This window comes from Hyla sarda, unplaced genomic scaffold (assembly GCF_029499605.1).
Source record: "Hyla sarda isolate aHylSar1 unplaced genomic scaffold, aHylSar1.hap1 scaffold_704, whole genome shotgun sequence".
Taxonomy (NCBI): Eukaryota; Metazoa; Chordata; class Amphibia; order Anura; family Hylidae; genus Hyla; species Hyla sarda.
The window spans coordinates 53,681-74,781 of record NW_026610723.1 but is presented as its reverse complement, the minus strand read 5'-3'; the positions used below and the strand labels follow the sequence as shown (position 1 = coordinate 74,781).

General features: G+C 45.9%; 9 non-coding genes across 9 annotated transcripts; all 9 read right to left on the bottom strand.

Moving 5' to 3' along the window:
* Positions 1-1,413: 1,413 nt before the first annotated feature.
* Positions 1,414-1,604, bottom strand: LOC130344084 (U2 spliceosomal RNA). The gene has a single exon (XR_008883183.1). It is a non-coding gene; the product is annotated as a U2 spliceosomal RNA (small nuclear RNA).
* Positions 1,605-3,698: 2,094 nt separating this feature from the next.
* Positions 3,699-3,889, bottom strand: LOC130344083 (U2 spliceosomal RNA). The gene has a single exon (XR_008883182.1). It is a non-coding gene; the product is annotated as a U2 spliceosomal RNA (small nuclear RNA).
* Positions 3,890-5,976: 2,087 nt separating this feature from the next.
* On the bottom strand, positions 5,977-6,167 carry LOC130344081 (U2 spliceosomal RNA). Its single transcript, XR_008883181.1, has one exon. It is a non-coding gene; the product is annotated as a U2 spliceosomal RNA (small nuclear RNA).
* A 2,078-nt stretch (positions 6,168-8,245) lies between these two features.
* On the bottom strand, positions 8,246-8,436 carry LOC130344079 (U2 spliceosomal RNA). The gene has a single exon (XR_008883179.1). It is a non-coding gene; the product is annotated as a U2 spliceosomal RNA (small nuclear RNA).
* Positions 8,437-10,535: 2,099 nt separating this feature from the next.
* Positions 10,536-10,726, bottom strand: LOC130344078 (U2 spliceosomal RNA). The gene has a single exon (XR_008883178.1). It is a non-coding gene; the product is annotated as a U2 spliceosomal RNA (small nuclear RNA).
* Positions 10,727-12,833: 2,107 nt separating this feature from the next.
* LOC130344077 (U2 spliceosomal RNA) lies at positions 12,834-13,024 on the bottom strand. Its single transcript, XR_008883177.1, has one exon. It is a non-coding gene; the product is annotated as a U2 spliceosomal RNA (small nuclear RNA).
* Positions 13,025-15,126: 2,102 nt separating this feature from the next.
* Positions 15,127-15,317, bottom strand: LOC130344076 (U2 spliceosomal RNA). The gene has a single exon (XR_008883175.1). It is a non-coding gene; the product is annotated as a U2 spliceosomal RNA (small nuclear RNA).
* Positions 15,318-17,402: 2,085 nt separating this feature from the next.
* Positions 17,403-17,593, bottom strand: LOC130344075 (U2 spliceosomal RNA). The gene has a single exon (XR_008883174.1). It is a non-coding gene; the product is annotated as a U2 spliceosomal RNA (small nuclear RNA).
* A 2,108-nt stretch (positions 17,594-19,701) lies between these two features.
* Positions 19,702-19,892, bottom strand: LOC130344074 (U2 spliceosomal RNA). The gene has a single exon (XR_008883173.1). It is a non-coding gene; the product is annotated as a U2 spliceosomal RNA (small nuclear RNA).
* Between the last annotated feature and the right edge of the window lie 1,209 nt (positions 19,893-21,101).

Below are 21,101 nucleotides of genomic sequence, written 5' to 3'. Positions count from 1 at the left end.
ATCACCAAACAGCTCCATAGTCACATACACAGCAAAGGAGAGATGTTGTTTACACCTAGTGATGTCAGTGGTATTGAGTGACATCACAGCACAGTGCTAAGGCTCCTGGGCCTGGACACAGCAGCGGCTGCAATATCTCAACGGAGAATACGTTTATATCTATGTGTGTGTGTGCGCGTATATATATATATATATATATATATATATATATATATATATATATATGTATATATATATTTCTCCGCCGAAATCACTTTTAAACCCATTTCCACCTTTTTTTCCCTTCTCTTCCTCTTACTTTTTTTTCACGTTTTTTTACGTTTTTCTCCTTTTCGCCTCTTTTCTGGGCGTATTATTCTTCTTTTTCTTCTTTTTTTTCGTCTAATGCATACCCCATCAGTGCAGCAATGCTTATTCAATACCGCCAGCAGATGGAGACACTGGGGGATAATTTTCTAAGGATTTATACTGATTTTTCCTGTCTGAATTTGTCGCACAGAAAGTTGCAGGCCAAATATGTGTGACATTTCTGCGACTTTAGCTTCTAGAGCATTTTTACAACATTATACATAGGTGCTGAATACATAAAAAGCGACTGTTCAGCGACAGACAAGTCGCATCGGCTGAAAGTAGGCCAGAATGTCAGTCCATGTTGGAGCAGGTTTAGATACAGTCTAAAGCATAGATCTCAAAGTCTGTGCACAGAATTTAGCAAGGGCCTCGCACCTTCTGATGCATCAGGTAGGTGCACAATAGCATAGCCTAACCCTCTGTACTTTGGTCTATATTGATGCGGGACATAGACAGCCAGCTGATGACCAATCCATTAGTGCAATGGATGGCTGGAAGCATTTGTCTTTGCCTTTGCAATACCACAGAAGCAATGCATGGTCAATGTACAGCAATGACACACCTGTGTGAACAGCCAGGAGACCCCCCCCCCCCCCCCCATGTTATGTTACATAGTTACATAGTTAGTACGGTCGAAAAAAGACATATGTCCATCAAGTTCAACCAGGGAATTAAGGGGTAGGGGTGTGGCGCGATATTGGGGAAGGGATGAGATTTTATATTTCTTCATAAGCATTAATCTTATTTTGTCAATTAGGAACATTCAGCACCCACCCGCTATCAAGGCAGCTGCCTATCATGTCATGCCCTACCTGCACAGGTGTGCTGGCTACTCAAATGATCCAATTAAGGAGGCCATTTAGTCAGCAGCAGCAGAAGTCCTGTGCCTGGACGCTCCAACAGGGGCCAGACACAAGCAGAAGCAGAAGCAGCAGAAGCAGCAGCAGCACCACCTTTTGTTTTTTGGCTGCAGCAGCAGCAAGGCCCACAGGGCTGGCTAGCTGGCTAGCCAGCAAGCAGGTAGCAATGAAAGTAGGAATCTTTCTTTTTAACCCTGTAAGGGGGTGGTGCACTGTACCCGAAGATACTGCCATATCGGGTCAATGCATAGGGCGACGGAAGCAAGCTTCGAAATCGGCCCCCGTTCTCAAAAATCCATTTAATATATGGTCCCCAGATAGGGGACGTATCAGATATTAAACTGATAAGAACAGATACTACACTTGATCTTAGCCAAAAGGCCGAGAAGCGATAACCGTGAAAGGGGCGGGCCCAACAAGGTCCCCTTCATGGGCACTATCACTGCTTGCTGTCAGGGAGGCTGCCAGACAATTTTCCATGCACACTCTGGGCTGGGGGGCAGTCAACCACCAGTACACACAGCAGAACCTAAACCCATACCATTATTGCTAAGCAGCAAGACAGGGGCCCATTGCACTCCCACGGGGCCTTTTTAAATGCAATCCATAACCCGGATTTGCCAGGAACCCTTCTTACTCCTCCTACTTGCATGTGACACTGGGCTTAGGATCTGCATAGGAAACACACACACAAGCACACACCTACCTTTGTTGCCTGCAGATGCCTCCTTGGCTGTCCCCAAACGGTATCAAACCAACACCCACGGGAAGCTGTAAGCATAGAGGACATGCCTGCACCCCATTGGACTTACCTGTGTGGGTTAAATCCGGGTTATTTGACAACCTATGGCGGTGATGGTTCTGCTCAGGCAGAGCAGTGCTGATGCTCCTCATAAAGCTGTCGCTGCTGTGAAGGTTCTAGGTGACATCACAAATCCCTATGGTTACATACACAACAAAGCTGGGTTGTTGTTGTTTACACTCTGCAAGGCCTGTGGAAGTGAGTGACATCATAGCACTGTAGTTCTGAGGGTTCTAGATGGATGCAACAATCTCCTGTTGCTTCTATGAAGGCCGTAATAGACGACATCACCAAACAGCTCCATAGTCACATACACAGCAAAGGAGAGATGTTGTTTACACCTAGTGATGTCAGTGGTATTGAGTGACATCACAGCACAGTGCTAAGGCTCCTGGGCCTGGACACAGCAGCGGCTGCAATATCTCAACGGAGAATACGTTTATATCTATGTGTGTGTGTGCGCGTATATATATATATATATATATATATATATATATATATATATATATATTTCTCCGCCGAAATCACTTTTAAACCCATTTCCACCTTTTTTTCCCTTCTCTTCCTCTTACTTTTTTTCACGTTTTTTTACGTTTTTCTCCTTTTCGCCTCTTTTCTGGGCGTATTATTCTTCTTTTTCTTCTTTTTTTTCGTCTAATGCATACCCCATCAGTGCAGCAATGCTTATTCAATACCGCCAGCAGATGGAGACACTGGGGGATAATTTTCTAAGGATTTATACTGATTTTTCCTGTCTGAATTTGTCGCACAGAAAGTTGCAGGCCAAATATGTGTGACATTTCTGCGACTTTAGCTTCTAGAGCATTTTTACAACATTATACATAGGTGCTGAATACATAAAAAGCGACTGTTCAGCGACAGACAAGTCGCATCGGCTGAAAGTAGGCCAGAATGTCAGTCCATGTTGGAGCAGGTTTAGATACAGTCTAAAGCATAGATCTCAAAGTCTGTGCACAGAATTTAGCAAGGGCCTCGCACCTTCTGATGCATCAGGTAGGTGCACAATAGCATAGCCTAACCCTCTGTACTTTGGTCTATATTGATGCGGGACATAGACAGCCAGCTGATGACCAATCCATTAGTGCAATGGATGGCTGGAAGCATTTGTCTTTGCCTTTGCAATACCACAGAAGCAATGCATGGTCAATGTACAGCAATGACACACCTGTGTGAACAGCCAGGAGACCCCCCCCCCCCCATGTTATGTTACATAGTTACATAGTTAGTACGGTCGAAAAAAGACATATGTCCATCAAGTTCAACCAGGGAATTAAGGGGTAGGGGTGTGGCGCGATATTGGGGAAGGGATGAGATTTTATATTTCTTCATAAGCATTAATCTTATTTTGTCAATTAGGAACATTCAGCACCCACCCGCTATCAAGGCAGCTGCCTATCATGTCATGCCCTACCTGCACAGGTGTGCTGGCTACTCAAATGATCCAATTAAGGAGGCCATTTAGTCAGCAGCAGCAGAAGTCCTGTGCCTGGACGCTCCAACAGGGGCCAGACACAAGCAGAAGCAGAAGCAGCAGAAGCAGCAGCAGCACCACCTTTTGTTTTTTGGCTGCAGCAGCAGCAGCAAGGCCCACAGGGCTGGCTAGCTGGCTAGCCAGCAAGCAGGTAGCAATGAAAGTAGGAATCTTTCTTTTTAACCCTGTAAGGGGGTGGTGCACTGTACCCGAAGATACTGCCATATCGGGTCAATGCATAGGGCGACGGAAGCAAGCTTCGAAATCGGCCCCCGTTCTCAAAAATCCATTTAATATATGGTCCCCAGATAGGGGACGTATCAGATATTAAACTGATAAGAACAGATACTACACTTGATCTTAGCCAAAAGGCCGAGAAGCGATAACCGTGAAAGGGGCGGAACCAACAAGGTCCCCTTCATGGGCACTATCACTGCTTGCTGTCAGGGAGGCTGCCAGACAATTTTCCATGCACACTCTGGGCTGGGGGGCAGTCAACCACCAGTACACACAGCAGAACCTAAACCCATACCATTATTGCTAAGCAGCAAGACAGGGGCCCATTGCACTCCCACGGGGCCTTTTTAAATGCAATCCATAACCCGGATTTGCCAGGAACCCTTCTTACTCCTCCTACTTGCATGTGACACTGGGCTTAGGATCTGCATAGGAAACACACACACAAGCACACACCTACCTTTGTTGCCTGCAGATGCCTCCTTGGCTGTCCCCAAACGGTATCAAACCAACACCCACGGGAAGCTGTAAGCATAGAGGACATGCCTGCACCCCATTGGACTTACCTGTGTGGGTTAAATCCGGGTTATTTGACAACCTATGGCGGTGATGGTTCTGCTCAGGCAGAGCAGTGCTGATGCTCCTCATAAAGCTGTCGCTGCTGTGAAGGTTCTAGGTGACATCACAAATCCCTATGGTTACATACACAACAAAGCTGGGTTGTTGTTGTTTACACTCTGCAAGGCCTGTGGAAGTGAGTGACATCATAGCACTGTAGTTCTGAGGGTTCTAGATGGATGCAACAATCTCCTGTTGCTTCTATGAAGGCCGTAATAGACGACATCACCAAACAGCTCCATAGTCACATACACAGCAAAGGAGAGATGTTGTTTACAACTAGTGATGTCAGTGGTATTGAGTGACATCACAGCACAGTGCTAAGGCTCCTGGGCCTGGACACAGCAGCGGCTGCAATATCTCAACGGAGAATACGTTTATATCTATGTGTGTGTGTGCGCGTATATATATATATATATATATATATATATATATATATTTCTCCGCCGAAATCACTTTTAAACCCATTTCCACCTTTTTTTCCCTTCTCTTCCTCTTACTTTTTTTTCACGTTTTTTTACGTTTTTCTCCTTTTCGCCTCTTTTCTGGGCGTATTATTCTTCTTTTTCTTCTTTTTTTTCGTCTAATGCATACCCCATCAGTGCAGCAATGCTTATTCAATACCGCCAGCAGATGGAGACACTGGGGGATAATTTTCTAAGGATTTATACTGATTTTTCCTGTCTGAATTTGTCGCACAGAAAGTTGCAGGCCAAATATGTGTGACATTTCTGCGACTTTAGCTTCTAGAGCATTTTTACAACATTATACATAGGTGCTGAATACATAAAAAGCGACTGTTCAGCGACAGACAAGTCGCATCGGCTGAAAGTAGGCCAGAATGTCAGTCCATGTTGGAGCAGGTTTAGATACAGTCTAAAGCATAGATCTCAAAGTCTGTGCACAGAATTTAGCAAGGGCCTCGCACCTTCTGATGCATCAGGTAGGTGCACAATAGCATAGCCTAACCCTCTGTACTTTGGTCTATATTGATGCGGGACATAGACAGCCAGCTGATGACCAATCCATTAGTGCAATGGATGGCTGGAAGCATTTGTCTTTGCCTTTGCAATACCACAGAAGCAATGCATGGTCAATGTACAGCAATGACACACCTGTGTGAACAGCCAGGAGACCCCCCCCCCCCCCCCCCATGTTATGTTACATAGTTACATAGTTAGTACGGTCGAAAAAAGACATATGTCCATCAAGTTCAACCAGGGAATTAAGGGGTAGGGGTGTGGCGCGATATTGGGGAAGGGATGAGATTTTATATTTCTTCATAAGCATTAATCTTATTTTGTCAATTAGGAACATTCAGCACCCACCCGCTATCAAGGCAGCTGCCTATCATGTCATGCCCTACCTGCACAGGTGTGCTGGCTACTCAAATGATCCAATTAAGGAGGCCATTTAGTCAGCAGCAGCAGAAGTCCTGTGCCTGGACGCTCCAACAGGGGCCAGACACAAGCAGAAGCAGAAGCAGCAGAAGCAGCAGCAGCACCACCTTTTGTTTTTTGGCTGCAGCAGCAGCAAGGCCCACAGGGCTGGCTAGCTGGCTAGCCAGCAAGCAGGTAGCAATGAAAGTAGGAATCTTTCTTTTTAACCCTGTAAGGGGGTGGTGCACTGTACCCGAAGATACTGCCATATCGGGTCAATGCATAGGGCGACGGAAGCAAGCTTCGAAATCGGCCCCCGTTCTCAAAAATCCATTTAATATATGGTCCCCAGATAGGGGACGTATCAGATATTAAACTGATAAGAACAGATACTACACTTGATCTTAGCCAAAAGGCCGAGAAGCGATAACCGTGAAAGGGGCGGGCCCAACAAGGTCCCCTTCATGGGCACTATCACTGCTTGCTGTCAGGGAGGCTGCCAGACAATTTTCCATGCACACTCTGGGCTGGGGGGCAGTCAACCACCAGTACACACAGCAGAACCTAAACCCATACCATTATTGCTAAGCAGCAAGACAGGGGCCCATTGCACTCCCACGGGGCCTTTTTAAATGCAATCCATAACCCGGATTTGCCAGGAACCCTTCTTACTCCTCCTACTTGCATGTGACACTGGGCTTAGGATCTGCATAGGAAACACACACACAAGCACACACCTACCTTTGTTGCCTGCAGATGCCTCCTTGGCTGTCCCCAAACGGTATCAAACCAACACCCACGGGAAGCTGTAAGCATAGAGGACATGCCTGCACCCCATTGGACTTACCTGTGTGGGTTAAATCCGGGTTATTTGACAACCTATGGCGGTGATGGTTCTGCTCAGGCAGAGCAGTGCTGATGCTCCTCATAAAGCTGTCGCTGCTGTGAAGGTTCTAGGTGACATCACAAATCCCTATGGTTACATACACAACAAAGCTGGGTTGTTGTTGTTTACACTCTGCAAGGCCTGTGGAAGTGAGTGACATCATAGCACTGTAGTTCTGAGGGTTCTAGATGGATGCAACAATCTCCTGTTGCTTCTATGAAGGCCGTAATAGACGACATCACCAAACAGCTCCATAGTCACATACACAGCAAAGGAGAGATGTTGTTTACACCTAGTGATGTCAGTGGTATTGAGTGACATCACAGCACAGTGCTAAGGCTCCTGGGCCTGGACACAGCAGCGGCTGCAATATCTCAACGGAGAATACGTTTATATCTATGTGTGTGTGTGCGCGTATATATATATATATATATATATATATATTTCTCCGCCGAAATCACTTTTAAACCCATTTCCACCTTTTTTTCCCTTCTCTTCCTCTTACTTTTTTTTCACGTTTTTTTACGTTTTTCTCCTTTTCGCCTCTTTTCTGGGCGTATTATTCTTCTTTTTCTTCTTTTTTTTCGTCTAATGCATACCCCATCAGTGCAGCAATGCTTATTCAATACCGCCAGCAGATGGAGACACTGGGGGATAATTTTCTAAGGATTTATACTGATTTTTCCTGTCTGAATTTGTCGCACAGAAAGTTGCAGGCCAAATATGTGTGACATTTCTGCGACTTTAGCTTCTAGAGCATTTTTACAACATTATACATAGGTGCTGAATACATAAAAAGCGACTGTTCAGCGACAGACAAGTCGCATCGGCTGAAAGTAGGCCAGAATGTCAGTCCATGTTGGAGCAGGTTTAGATACAGTCTAAAGCATAGATCTCAAAGTCTGTGCACAGAATTTAGCAAGGGCCTCGCACCTTCTGATGCATCAGGTAGGTGCACAATAGCATAGCCTAACCCTCTGTACTTTGGTCTATATTGATGCGGGACATAGACAGCCAGCTGATGACCAATCCATTAGTGCAATGGATGGCTGGAAGCATTTGTCTTTGCCTTTGCAATACCACAGAAGCACAATGCATGGTCAATGTACAGCAATGACACACCTGTGTGAACAGCCAGGAGACCCCCCCCCCCCCCCATGTTATGTTACATAGTTACATAGTTAGTACGGTCGAAAAAAGACATATGTCCATCAAGTTCAACCAGGGAATTAAGGGGTAGGGGTGTGGCGCGATATTGGGGAAGGGATGAGATTTTATATTTCTTCATAAGCATTAATCTTATTTTGTCAATTAGGAACATTCAGCACCCACCCGCTATCAAGGCAGCTGCCTATCATGTCATGCCCTACCTGCACAGGTGTGCTGGCTACTCAAATGATCCAATTAAGGAGGCCATTTAGTCAGCAGCAGCAGAAGTCCTGTGCCTGGACGCTCCAACAGGGGCCAGACACAAGCAGAAGCAGAAGCAGCAGAAGCAGCAGCAGCACCACCTTTTGTTTTTTGGCTGCAGCAGCAGCAAGGCCCACAGGGCTGGCTAGCTGGCTAGCCAGCAAGCAGGTAGCAATGAAAGTAGGAATCTTTCTTTTTAACCCTGTAAGGGGGTGGTGCACTGTACCCGAAGATACTGCCATATCGGGTCAATGCATAGGGCGACGGAAGCAAGCTTCGAAATCGGCCCCCGTTCTCAAAAATCCATTTAATATATGGTCCCCAGATAGGGGACGTATCAGATATTAAACTGATAAGAACAGATACTACACTTGATCTTAGCCAAAAGGCCGAGAAGCGATAACCGTGAAAGGGGCGGGCCCAACAAGGTCCCCTTCATGGGCACTATCACTGCTTGCTGTCAGGGAGGCTGCCAGACAATTTTCCATGCACACTCTGGGCTGGGGGGCAGTCAACCACCAGTACACACAGCAGAACCTAAACCCATACCATTATTGCTAAGCAGCAAGACAGGGGCCCATTGCACTCCCACGGGGCCTTTTTAAATGCAATCCATAACCCGGATTTGCCAGGAACCCTTCTTACTCCTCCTACTTGCATGTGACACTGGGCTTAGGATCTGCATAGGAAACACACACACAAGCACACACCTACCTTTGTTGCCTGCAGATGCCTCCTTGGCTGTCCCCAAACGGTATCAAACCAACACCCACGGGAAGCTGTAAGCATAGAGGACATGCCTGCACCCCATTGGACTTACCTGTGTGGGTTAAATCCGGGTTATTTGACAACCTATGGCGGTGATGGTTCTGCTCAGGCAGAGCAGTGCTGATGCTCCTCATAAAGCTGTCGCTGCTGTGAAGGTTCTAGGTGACATCACAAATCCCTATGGTTACATACACAACAAAGCTGGGTTGTTGTTGTTTACACTCTGCAAGGCCTGTGGAAGTGAGTGACATCATAGCACTGTAGTTCTGAGGGTTCTAGATGGATGCAACAATCTCCTGTTGCTTCTATGAAGGCCGTAATAGACGACATCACCAAACAGCTCCATAGTCACATACACAGCAAAGGAGAGATGTTGTTTACACCTAGTGATGTCAGTGGTATTGAGTGACATCACAGCACAGTGCTAAGGCTCCTGGGCCTGGACACAGCAGCGGCTGCAATATCTCAACGGAGAATACGTTTATATCTATGTGTGTGTGTGCGCGTATATATATATATATATATATATATATATATATATATATATATATATATATATTTCTCCGCCGAAATCACTTTTAAACCCATTTCCACCTTTTTTTCCCTTCTCTTCCTCTTACTTTTTTTTCACGTTTTTTTACGTTTTTCTCCTTTTCGCCTCTTTTCTGGGCGTATTATTCTTCTTTTTCTTCTTTTTTTTCGTCTAATGCATACCCCATCAGTGCAGCAATGCTTATTCAATACCGCCAGCAGATGGAGACACTGGGGGATAATTTTCTAAGGATTTATACTGATTTTTCCTGTCTGAATTTGTCGCACAGAAAGTTGCAGGCCAAATATGTGTGACATTTCTGCGACTTTAGCTTCTAGAGCATTTTTACAACATTATACATAGGTGCTGAATACATAAAAAGCGACTGTTCAGCGACAGACAAGTCGCATCGGCTGAAAGTAGGCCAGAATGTCAGTCCATGTTGGAGCAGGTTTAGATACAGTCTAAAGCATAGATCTCAAAGTCTGTGCACAGAATTTAGCAAGGGCCTCGCACCTTCTGATGCATCAGGTAGGTGCACAATAGCATAGCCTAACCCTCTGTACTTTGGTCTATATTGATGCGGGACATAGACAGCCAGCTGATGACCAATCCATTAGTGCAATGGATGGCTGGAAGCATTTGTCTTTGCCTTTGCAATACCACAGAAGCAATGCATGGTCAATGTACAGCAATGACACACCTGTGTGAACAGCCAGGAGACCCCCCCCCCCCCCATGTTATGTTACATAGTTACATAGTTAGTACGGTCGAAAAAAGACATATGTCCATCAAGTTCAACCAGGGAATTAAGGGGTAGGGGTGTGGGGCGATATTGGGGAAGGGATGAGATTTTATATTTCTTCATAAGCATTAATCTTATTTTGTCAATTAGGGACATTCAGCACCCACCCGCTATCAAGGCAGCTGCCTATCATGTCATGCCCTACCTGCACAGGTGTGCTGACTCAAATGATCCAATTAAGGAGGCCATTTAGTCAGCAGCAGCAGAAGTCCTGTGCCTGGACGCTCCAACAGGGGCCAGACACAAGCAGAAGCAGAAGCAGCAGAAGCAGCAGCAGCACCACCTTTTGTTTTTTGGCTGCAGCAGCAGCAGCAAGGCCCACAGGGCTGGCTAGCTGGCTAGCCAGCAAGCAGGTAGCAATGAAAGTAGGAATCTTTCTTTTTAACCCTGTAAGGGGGTGGTGCACTGTACCCGAAGATACTGCCATATCGGGTCAATGCATAGGGCGACGGAAGCAAGCTTCGAAATCGGCCCCCGTTCTCAAAAATCCATTTAATATATGGTCCCCAGATAGGGGACGTATCAGATATTAAACTGATAAGAACAGATACTACACTTGATCTTAGCCAAAAGGCCGAGAAGCGATAACCGTGAAAGGGGCGGAACCAACAAGGTCCCCTTCATGGGCACTATCACTGCTTGCTGTCAGGGAGGCTGCCAGACAATTTTCCATGCACACTCTGGGCTGGGGGGCAGTCAACCACCAGTACACACAGCAGAACCTAAACCCATACCATTATTGCTAAGCAGCAAGACAGGGGCCCATTGCACTCCCACGGGGCCTTTTTAAATGCAATCCATAACCCGGATTTGCCAGGAACCCTTCTTACTCCTCCTACTTGCATGTGACACTGGGCTTAGGATCTGCATAGGAAACACACACACAAGCACACACCTACCTTTGTTGCCTGCAGATGCCTCCTTGGCTGTCCCCAAACGGTATCAAACCAACACCCACGGGAAGCTGTAAGCATAGAGGACATGCCTGCACCCCATTGGACTTACCTGTGTGGGTTAAATCCGGGTTATTTGACAACCTATGGCGGTGATGGTTCTGCTCAGGCAGAGCAGTGCTGATGCTCCTCATAAAGCTGTCGCTGCTGTGAAGGTTCTAGGTGACATCACAAATCCCTATGGTTACATACACAACAAAGCTGGGTTGTTGTTGTTTACACTCTGCAAGGCCTGTGGAAGTGAGTGACATCATAGCACTGTAGTTCTGAGGGTTCTAGATGGATGCAACAATCTCCTGTTGCTTCTATGAAGGCCGTAATAGACGACATCACCAAACAGCTCCATAGTCACATACACAGCAAAGGAGAGATGTTGTTTACACCTAGTGATGTCAGTGGTATTGAGTGACATCACAGCACAGTGCTAAGGCTCCTGGGCCTGGACACAGCAGCGGCTGCAATATCTCAACGGAGAATACGTTTATATCTATGTGTGTGTGTGCGCGTATATATATATATATATATATATATATATATATATATATATATATATATATATATATTTCTCCGCCGAAATCACTTTTAAACCCATTTCCACCTTTTTTTCCCTTCTCTTCCTCTTACTTTTTTTTCACGTTTTTTTACGTTTTTCTCCTTTTCGCCTCTTTTCTGGGCGTATTATTCTTCTTTTTCTTCTTTTTTTTCGTCTAATGCATACCCCATCAGTGCAGCAATGCTTATTCAATACCGCCAGCAGATGGAGACACTGGGGGATAATTTTCTAAGGATTTATACTGATTTTTCCTGTCTGAATTTGTCGCACAGAAAGTTGCAGGCCAAATATGTGTGACATTTCTGCGACTTTAGCTTCTAGAGCATTTTTACAACATTATACATAGGTGCTGAATACATAAAAAGCGACTGTTCAGCGACAGACAAGTCGCATCGGCTGAAAGTAGGCCAGAATGTCAGTCCATGTTGGAGCAGGTTTAGATACAGTCTAAAGCATAGATCTCAAAGTCTGTGCACAGAATTTAGCAAGGGCCTCGCACCTTCTGATGCATCAGGTAGGTGCACAATAGCATAGCCTAACCCTCTGTACTTTGGTCTATATTGATGCGGGACATAGACAGCCAGCTGATGACCAATCCATTAGTGCAATGGATGGCTGGAAGCATTTGTCTTTGCCTTTGCAATACCACAGAAGCAATGCATGGTCAATGTACAGCAATGACACACCTGTGTGAACAGCCAGGAGACCCCCCCCCCCCCCCCCCATGTTATGTTACATAGTTACATAGTTAGTACGGTCGAAAAAAGACATATGTCCATCAAGTTCAACCAGGGAATTAAGGGGTAGGGGTGTGGCGCGATATTGGGGAAGGGATGAGATTTTATATTTCTTCATAAGCATTAATCTTATTTTGTCAATTAGGAACATTCAGCACCCACCCGCTATCAAGGCAGCTGCCTATCATGTCATGCCCTACCTGCACAGGTGTGCTGGCTACTCAAATGATCCAATTAAGGAGGCCATTTAGTCAGCAGCAGCAGAAGTCCTGTGCCTGGACGCTCCAACAGGGGCCAGACACAAGCAGAAGCAGAAGCAGCAGAAGCAGCAGCAGCACCACCTTTTGTTTTTTGGCTGCAGCAGCAGCAAGGCCCACAGGGCTGGCTAGCTGGCTAGCCAGCAAGCAGGTAGCAATGAAAGTAGGAATCTTTCTTTTTAACCCTGTAAGGGGGTGGTGCACTGTACCCGAAGATACTGCCATATCGGGTCAATGCATAGGGCGACGGAAGCAAGCTTCGAAATCGGCCCCCGTTCTCAAAAATCCATTTAATATATGGTCCCCAGATAGGGGACGTATCAGATATTAAACTGATAAGAACAGATACTACACTTGATCTTAGCCAAAAGGCCGAGAAGCGATAACCGTGAAAGGGGCGGGCCCAACAAGGTCCCCTTCATGGGCACTATCACTGCTTGCTGTCAGGGAGGCTGCCAGACAATTTTCCATGCACACTCTGGGCTGGGGGGCAGTCAACCACCAGTACACACAGCAGAACCTAAACCCATACCATTATTGCTAAGCAGCAAGACAGGGGCCCATTGCACTCCCACGGGGCCTTTTTAAATGCAATCCATAACCCGGATTTGCCAGGAACCCTTCTTACTCCTCCTACTTGCATGTGACACTGGGCTTAGGATCTGCATAGGAAACACACACACAAGCACACACCTACCTTTGTTGCCTGCAGATGCCTCCTTGGCTGTCCCCAAACGGTATCAAACCAACACCCACGGGAAGCTGTAAGCATAGAGGACATGCCTGCACCCCATTGGACTTACCTGTGTGGGTTAAATCCGGGTTATTTGACAACCTATGGCGGTGATGGTTCTGCTCAGGCAGAGCAGTGCTGATGCTCCTCATAAAGCTGTCGCTGCTGTGAAGGTTCTAGGTGACATCACAAATCCCTATGGTTACATACACAACAAAGCTGGGTTGTTGTTGTTTACACTCTGCAAGGCCTGTGGAAGTGAGTGACATCATAGCACTGTAGTTCTGAGGGTTCTAGATGGATGCAACAATCTCCTGTTGCTTCTATGAAGGCCGTAATAGACGACATCACCAAACAGCTCCATAGTCACATACACAGCAAAGGAGAGATGTTGTTTACACCTAGTGATGTCAGTGGTATTGAGTGACATCACAGCACAGTGCTAAGGCTCCTGGGCCTGGACACAGCAGCGGCTGCAATATCTCAACGGAGAATACGTTTATATCTATGTGTGTGTGTGCGCGTATATATATATATATATATATATATATATATATATATATATATATATATATATTTCTCCGCCGAAATCACTTTTAAACCCATTTCCACCTTTTTTTCCCTTCTCTTCCTCTTACTTTTTTTTCACGTTTTTTTACGTTTTTCTCCTTTTCGCCTCTTTTCTGGGCGTATTATTCTTCTTTTTCTTCTTTTTTTTCGTCTAATGCATACCCCATCAGTGCAGCAATGCTTATTCAATACCGCCAGCAGATGGAGACACTGGGGGATAATTTTCTAAGGATTTATACTGATTTTTCCTGTCTGAATTTGTCGCACAGAAAGTTGCAGGCCAAATATGTGTGACATTTCTGCGACTTTAGCTTCTAGAGCATTTTTACAACATTATACATAGGTGCTGAATACATAAAAAGCGACTGTTCAGCGACAGACAAGTCGCATCGGCTGAAAGTAGGCCAGAATGTCAGTCCATGTTGGAGCAGGTTTAGATACAGTCTAAAGCATAGATCTCAAAGTCTGTGCACAGAATTTAGCAAGGGCCTCGCACCTTCTGATGCATCAGGTAGGTGCACAATAGCATAGCCTAACCCTCTGTACTTTGGTCTATATTGATGCGGGACATAGACAGCCAGCTGATGACCAATCCATTAGTGCAATGGATGGCTGGAAGCATTTGTCTTTGCCTTTGCAATACCACAGAAGCAATGCATGGTCAATGTACAGCAATGACACACCTGTGTGAACAGCCAGGAGACCCCCCCCCCCCCCATGTTATGTTACATAGTTACATAGTTAGTACGGTCGAAAAAAGACATATGTCCATCAAGTTCAACCAGGGAATTAAGGGGTAGGGGTGTGGCGCGATATTGGGGAAGGGATGAGATTTTATATTTCTTCATAAGCATTAATCTTATTTTGTCAATTAGGAACATTCAGCACCCACCCGCTATCAAGGCAGCTGCCTATCATGTCATGCCCTACCTGCACAGGTGTGCTGGCTACTCAAATGATCCAATTAAGGAGGCCATTTAGTCAGCAGCAGCAGAAGTCCTGTGCCTGGACGCTCCAACAGGGGCCAGACACAAGCAGAAGCAGAAGCAGCAGAAGCAGCAGCAGCACCACCTTTTGTTTTTTGGCTGCAGCAGCAGCAGCAAGGCCCACAGGGCTGGCTAGCTGGCTAGCCAGCAAGCAGGTAGCAATGAAAGTAGGAATCTTTCTTTTTAACCCTGTAAGGGGGTGGTGCACTGTACCCGAAGATACTGCCATATCGGGTCAATGCATAGGGCGACGGAAGCAAGCTTCGAAATCGGCCCCCGTTCTCAAAAATCCATTTAATATATGGTCCCCAGATAGGGGACGTATCAGATATTAAACTGATAAGAACAGATACTACACTTGATCTTAGCCAAAAGGCCGAGAAGCGATAACCGTGAAAGGGGCGGGCCCAACAAGGTCCCCTTCATGGGCACTATCACTGCTTGCTGTCAGGGAGGCTGCCAGACAATTTTCCATGCACACTCTGGGCTGGGGGGCAGTCAACCACCAGTACACACAGCAGAACCTAAACCCATACCATTATTGCTAAGCAGCAAGACAGGGGCCCATTGCACTCCCACGGGGCCTTTTTAAATGCAATCCATAACCCGGATTTGCCAGGAACCCTTCTTACTCCTCCTACTTGCATGTGACACTGGGCTTAGGATCTGCATAGGAAACACACACACAAGCACACACCTACCTTTGTTGCCTGCAGATGCCTCCTTGGCTGTCCCCAAACGGTATCAAACCAACACCCACGGGAAGCTGTAAGCATAGAGGACATGCCTGCACCCCATTGGACTTACCTGTGTGGGTTAAATCCGGGTTATTTGACAACCTATGGCGGTGATGGTTCTGCTCAGGCAGAGCAGTGCTGATGCTCCTCATAAAGCTGTCGCTGCTGTGAAGGTTCTAGGTGACATCACAAATCCCTATGGTTACATACACAACAAAGCTGGGTTGTTGTTGTTTACACTCTGCAAGGCCTGTGGAAGTCAGTGACATCATAGCACTGTAGTTCTGAGGGTTCTAGATGGATGCAACAATCTCCTGTTGCTTCTATGAAGGCCGTAATAGACGACATCACCAAACAGCTCCATAGTCACATACACAGCAAAGGAGAGATGTTGTTTACACCTAGTGATGTCAGTGGTATTGAGTGACATCACAGCACAGTGCTAAGGCTCCTGGGCCTGGACACAGCAGCGGCTGCAATATCTCAACGGAGAATACGTTTATATCTATGTGTGTGTGTGCGCGTATATATATATATATATATATATATATATATATATATATATATATATTTCTCCGCCGAAATCACTTTTAAACCCATTTCCACCTTTTTTTCCCTTCTCTTCCTCTTACTTTTTTTTCACGTTTTTTTAAGTTTTTCTCCTTTTCGCCTCTTTTCTGGGCGTATTATTCTTCTTTTTCTTCTTTTTTTTCGTCTAATGCATACCCCATCAGTGCAGCAATGCTTATTCAATACCGCCAGCAGATGGAGACACTGGGGGATAATTTTCTAAGGATTTATACTGATTTTTCCTGTCTGAATTTGTCGCACAGAAAGTTGCAGGCCAAATATGTGTGACATTTCTGCGACTTTAGCTTCTAGAGCATTTTTACAACATTATACATAGGTGCTGAATACATAAAAAGCGACTGTTCAGCGACAGACAAGTCGCATCGGCTGAAAGTAGGCCAGAATGTCAGTCCATGTTGGAGCAGGTTTAGATACAGTCTAAAGCATAGATCTCAAAGTCTGTGCACAGAATTTAGCAAGGGCCTCGCACCTTCTGATGCATCAGGTAGGTGCACAATAGCATAGCCTAACCCTCTGTACTTTGGTCTATATTGATGCGGGACATAGACAGCCAGCTGATGACCAATCCATTAGTGCAATGGATGGCTGGAAGCATTTGTCTTTGCCTTTGCAATACCACAGAAGCAATGCATGGTCAATGTACAGCAATGACACACCTGTGTGAACAGCCAGGAGACCCCCCCCCCCCATGTTATGTTACATAGTTACATAGTTAGTACGGTCGAAAAAAGACATATGTCCATCAAGTTCAACCAGGGAATTAAGGGGTAGGGGTGTGGCGCGATATTGGGGAAGGGATGAGATTTTATATTTCTTCATAAGCATTAATCTTATTTTGTCAATTAGGAACATTCAGCACCCACCCGCTATCAAGGCAGCTGCCTATCATGTCATGCCCTACCTGCACAGGTGTGCTGGCTACTCAAATGATCCAATTAAGGAGGCCATTTAGTCAGCAGCAGCAGAAGTCCTGTGCCTGGACGCTCCAACAGGGGCCAGACACAAGCAGAAGCAGAAGCAGCAGAAGCAGCAGCAGCACCACCTTTTGTTTTTTGGCTGCAGCAAGGCCCACAGGGCTGGCTAGCTGGCTAGCCAGCAAGCAGGTAGCAATGAAAGTAGGAATCTTTCTTTTTAACCCTGTAAGGGGGTGGTGCACTGTACCCGAAGATACTGCCATATCGGGTCAATGCATAGGGCGACGGAAGCAAGCTTCGAAATCGGCCCCCGTTCTCAAAAATCCATTTAATATATGGTCCCCAGATAGGGGACGTATCAGATATTAAACTGATAAGAACAGATACTACACTTGATCTTAGCCAAAAGGCCGAGAAGCGATAACCGTGAAAGGGGCGGGCCCAACAAGGTCCCCTTCATGGGCACTATCACTGCTTGCTGTCAGGGAGGCTGCCAGACAATTTTCCATGCACACTCTGGGCTGGGGGGCAGTCAACCACCAGTACACACAGCAGAACCTAAACCCATACCATTATTGCTAAGCAGCAAGACAGGGGCCCATTGCACTCCCACGGGGCCTTTTTAAATGCAATCCATAACCCGGATTTGCCAGGAACCCTTCTTACTCCTCCTACTTGCATGTGACACTGGGCTTAGGATCTGCATAGGAAACACACACACAAGCACACACCTACCTTTGTTGCCTGCAGATGCCTCCTTGGCTGTCCCCAAACGGTATCAAACCAACACCCACGGGAAGCTGTAAGCATAGAGGACATGCCTGCACCCCATTGGACTTACCTGTGTGGGTTAAATCCGGGTTATTTGACAACCTATGGCGGTGATGGTTCTGCTCAGGCAGAGCAGTGCTGATGCTCCTCATAAAGCTGTCGCTGCTGTGAAGGTTCTAGGTGACATCACAAATCCCTATGGTTACATACACAACAAAGCTGGGTTGTTGTTGTTTACACTCTGCAAGGCCTGTGGAAGTCAGTGACATCATAGCACTGTAGTTCTGAGGGTTCTAGATGGATGCAACAATCTCCTGTTGCTTCTATGAAGGCCGTAATAGACGACATCACCAAACAGCTCCATAGTCACATACACAGCAAAGGAGAGATGTTGTTTACACCTAGTGATGTCAGTGGTATTGAGTGACATCACAGCACAGTGCTAAGGCTCCTGGGCCTGGACACAGCAGCGGCTGCAATATCTCAACGGAGAATACGTTTATATCTATGTGTGTGTGTGCGCGTATATATATATATATATATATATATATATATATATATATATATATATATATATTTCTCCGCCGAAATCACTTTTAAACCCATTTCCACCTTTTTTTCCCTTCTCTTCCTCTTACTTTTTTTTCACGTTTTTTTACGTTTTTCTCCTTTTCGCCTCTTTTCTGGGCGTATTATTCTTCTTTTTCTTCTTTTTTTTCGTCTAATGCATACCCCATCAGTGCAGCAATGCTTATTCAATACCGCCAGCAGATGGAGACACTGGGGGATAATTTTCTAAGGATTTATACTGATTTTTCCTGTCTGAATTTGTCGCACAGAAAGTTGCAGGCCAAATATGTGTGACATTTCTGCGACTTTAGCTTCTAGAGCATTTTTACAACATTATACATAGGTGCTGAATACATAAAAAGCGACTGTTCAGCGACAGACAAGTCGCATCGGCTGAAAGTAGGCCAGAATGTCAGTCCATGTTGGAGCAGGTTTAGATACAGTCTAAAGCATAGATCTCAAAGTCTGTGCACAGAATTTAGCAAGGGCCTCGCACCTTCTGATGCATCAGGTAGGTGCACAATAGCATAGCCTAACCCTCTGTACTTTGGTCTATATTGATGCGGGACATAGACAGCCAGCTGATGACCAATCCATTAGTGCAATGGATGGCTGGAAGCATTTGTCTTTGCCTTTGCAATACCACAGAAGCAATGCATGGTCAATGTACAGCAATGACACACCTGTGTGAACAGCCAGGAGACCCCCCCCCCCCCCCCCCCCATGTTATGTTACATAGTTACATAGTTAGTACGGTCGAAAAAAGACATATGTCCATCAAGTTCAACCAGGGAATTAAGGGGTAGGGGTGTGGGGCGATATTGGGGAAGGGATGAGATTTTATATTTCTTCATAAGCATTAATCTTATTTTGTCAATTAGGAACATTCAGCACCCACCCGCTATCAAGGCAGCTGCCTATCATGTCATGCCCTACCTGCACAGGTGTGCTGGCTACTCAAATGATCCAATTAAGGAGGCCATTTAGTCAGCAGCAGCAGAAGTCCTGTGCCTGGACGCTCCAACAGGGGCCAGACACAAGCAGAAGCAGAAGCAGCAGAAGCAGCAGCAGCACCACCTTTTGTTTTTTGGCTGCAGCAGCAGCAGCAAGGCCCACAGGGCTGGCTAGCTGGCTAGCCAGCAAGCAGGTAGCAATGAAAGTAGGAATCTTTCTTTTTAACCCTGTAAGGGGGTGGTGCACTGTACCCGAAGATACTGCCATATCGGGTCAATGCATAGGGCGACGGAAGCAAGCTTCGAAATCGGCCCCCGTTCTCAAAAATCCATTTAATATATGGTCCCCAGATAGGGGACGTATCAGATATTAAACTGATAAGAACAGATACTACACTTGATCTTAGCCAAAAGGCCGAGAAGCGATAACCGTGAAAGGGGCGGGCCCAACAAGGTCCCCTTCATGGGCACTATCACTGCTTGCTGTCAGGGAGGCTGCCAGACAATTTTCCATGCACACTCTGGGCTGGGGGGCAGTCAACCACCAGTACACACAGCAGAACCTAAACCCATACCATTATTGCTAAGCAGCAAGACAGGGGCCCATTGCACTCCCACGGGGCCTTTTTAAATGCAATCCATAACCCGGATTTGCCAGGAACCCTTCTTACTCCTCCTACTTGCATGTGACACTGGGCTTAGGATCTGCATAGGAAACACACACACAAGCACACACCTACCTTTGTTGCCTGCAGATGCCTCCTTGGCTGTCCCCAAACGGTATCAAACCAACACCCACGGGAAGCTGTAAGCATAGAGGACATGCCTGCACCCCATTGGACTTACCTGTGTGGGTTAAATCCGGGTTATTTGACAACCTATGGCGGTGATGGTTCTGCTCAGGCAGAGCAGTGCTGATGCTCCTCATAAAGCTGTCGCTGCTGTGAAGGTTCTAGGTGACATCACAAATCCCTATGGTTACATACACAACAAAGCTGGGTTGTTGTTGTTTACACTCTGCAAGGCCTGTGGAAGTGAGTGACATCATAGCACTGTAGTTCTGAGGGTTCTAGATGGATGCAACAATCTCCTGTTGCTTCTATGAAGGCCGTAATAGACGACATCACCAAACAGCTCCATAGTCACATACACAGCAAAGGAGAGATGTTGTTTACACCTAGTGATGTCAGTGGTATTGAGTGACATCACAGCACAGTGCTAAGGCTCCTGGGCCTGGACACAGCAGCGGCTGCAATATCTCAACGGAGAATACGTTTATATCTATGTGTGTGTGTGCGCGTATATATATATATATATATATATATATATATATATATATATATTTCTCCGCCGAAATCACTTTTAAACCCATTTCCACCTTTTTTTCCCTTCTCTTCCTCTTACTTTTTTTTCACGTTTTTTTACGTTTTTCTCCTTTTCGCCTCTTTTCTGGGCGTATTATTCTTCTTTTTCTTCTTTTTTTTCGTCTAATGCATACCCCATCAGTGCAGCAATGCTTATTCAATACCGCCAGCAGATGGAGACACTGGGGGATAATTTTCTAAGGATTTATACTGATTTTTCCTGTCTGAATTTGTCGCACAGAAAGTTGCAGGCCAAATATGTGTGACATTTC